Source organism: Elephantulus edwardii, unplaced genomic scaffold, assembly GCF_000299155.1.
Source record: "Elephantulus edwardii isolate Elephantulus edwardi_28Jun2011 unplaced genomic scaffold, EleEdw1.0 scaffold00039, whole genome shotgun sequence".
Classification (NCBI taxonomy): Eukaryota; Metazoa; Chordata; class Mammalia; order Macroscelidea; family Macroscelididae; genus Elephantulus; species Elephantulus edwardii.
The window spans coordinates 15,280,555-15,281,743 of NW_006399789.1; positions in this window are offsets into that span (position 1 = coordinate 15,280,555).

Sequence of the window (1,189 nt, forward strand, 5' to 3'; positions counted from 1 at the left end):
GCTATTTCCTTCAAAGCAGCTTGAACTTCTTCCTTCATCACTATAGGCTCTTGCTCATATGTTGTTTCATGAAATTCTTTTGTGTCTACCGATTCCTTTCGATACAGTGACTCAGTATATTCTTTCCATCTTCTTTTAATACTTCCTGGATCATTTAATATTCTTCCTAAAGCATCCTTGATGATAGCAATTCGAGGTTTGAATTTGTTCTTCAGTTCCTTGAGCTTAAGAATGCTGAGCGAGTTCAGCCCTTTTGATGTTCTGACTCCAACTCCTTACACATTTCATCGTAATATTTTACTTTGTCATCCTGCTGCCTTTTGAAATCTTCTGTTGAGCTCTTTAGTATCTTGAATTCTTCCTTCTGCTTTGGCTTCTCTGCATTCCAGTGCAACATTCAGAGTTTCTTCTGACATCCATTTTGGTCTTTTCTTCCTCCTCTATCCTTGTAATGAACGTTTGCACTCTTCCTGGATGATACCTTTGATATTCTCCCACAACTCATCTGGTCTTCACTCATTAATGTTCAAGGCTTCAAACCTGTTCCTGAGATGGTTCTGAAATTCAAGTGGGATAGACTCAGAGTCATATTTTGGTTCCCGTGGATTCGGTTTAATTTTCCTCAGCTTCAGCTTAAACTTGCATATGAGTAGTTGGTGGTCTGTTCCACAATCAGCTCTTGCCTTGAACTTCTCCAGGGTTCTTTCCGCAGATGTAATTTTTCTGATTCCTATGCATACCAGCAGGTGAAATCCATGTGTATAACCTGTGTTTATGTCTCTTAAAAAAGTATTTGCAATGAATAAGTCATTGATTGTACAAAATTCAATCATTCTATCTCCAACTTCATTTCTGTCACTGAGTCCGTGTTTTCCAACCCGTGATTCTTCTTCTCTGTTCCCAACTTTTGCATTCTAGTCACCCAATATTATCAATGCATCTTGATTGCATGTTTTATTGATCTCTGACTGTAAAAGTTGGTAGAAATCTTCTATTTCCTCTTCTTTGGCTCTGGTTGTTGGTGCATATATCTGAACGATAGTGGTATTCAGTGGACTTCGCTGTATGCGCATGGATATTATCCTGTCACTTGCAATACTGTACTTCAAGAGGGATCTAGAAATGACTTTTTAAACTATGAATGCAACCCCATTTTCCCTCACCTTTTCATCTCTGGAGTAATATATCA